A 323-nucleotide genomic window follows, 5' to 3' on the forward strand; every position below is an offset into this window, starting at 1 on the left:
CCTTGTGTGTAGACATTTGTGTGAAGTGTGTAAGGATCTCCACTTAGGTTCCCTAAGAACTCGAAGTCAATCTCGTCCCATGTTGTTCCGGGTGATTTCAACTGTAACGAAAAACTAATTTTAGTAACAAGAACTTCAAAATGTAACAAAAGAAAAAGAAACGTGGTTATGTAACTTACGTAGAGTGTTGTGACTGTTCCTGCGGAGTTACCAGGGACGAGTTTCATCTGCATGTCGATTTTACCGAACAAGTACTCGTTCTTGGACTGGAAACCAGAGCCAGATGATTTGTCTAGAGACAAAGTGAGAAGCTCTCCATTGTT

General features: G+C 40.9%; 1 long non-coding RNA gene across 1 annotated transcript; it reads right to left on the reverse strand.

Annotated features, from left to right (window-relative positions):
* Positions 1-2: 2 nt before the first annotated feature.
* LOC106322394 lies at positions 3-323 on the reverse strand. Its single transcript, XR_001266399.1, has 2 exons — positions 180-323; positions 3-101 (listed from the first exon to the last, which is right to left on the reverse strand). It is a non-coding gene; the product is annotated as an uncharacterized LOC106322394 (long non-coding RNA).

The sequence above is a fragment of the Brassica oleracea genome, unplaced genomic scaffold (genome assembly GCF_000695525.1).
Source record: "Brassica oleracea var. oleracea cultivar TO1000 unplaced genomic scaffold, BOL UnpScaffold21255, whole genome shotgun sequence".
Lineage (NCBI taxonomy): Eukaryota > Viridiplantae > Streptophyta > Magnoliopsida > Brassicales > Brassicaceae > Brassica > Brassica oleracea.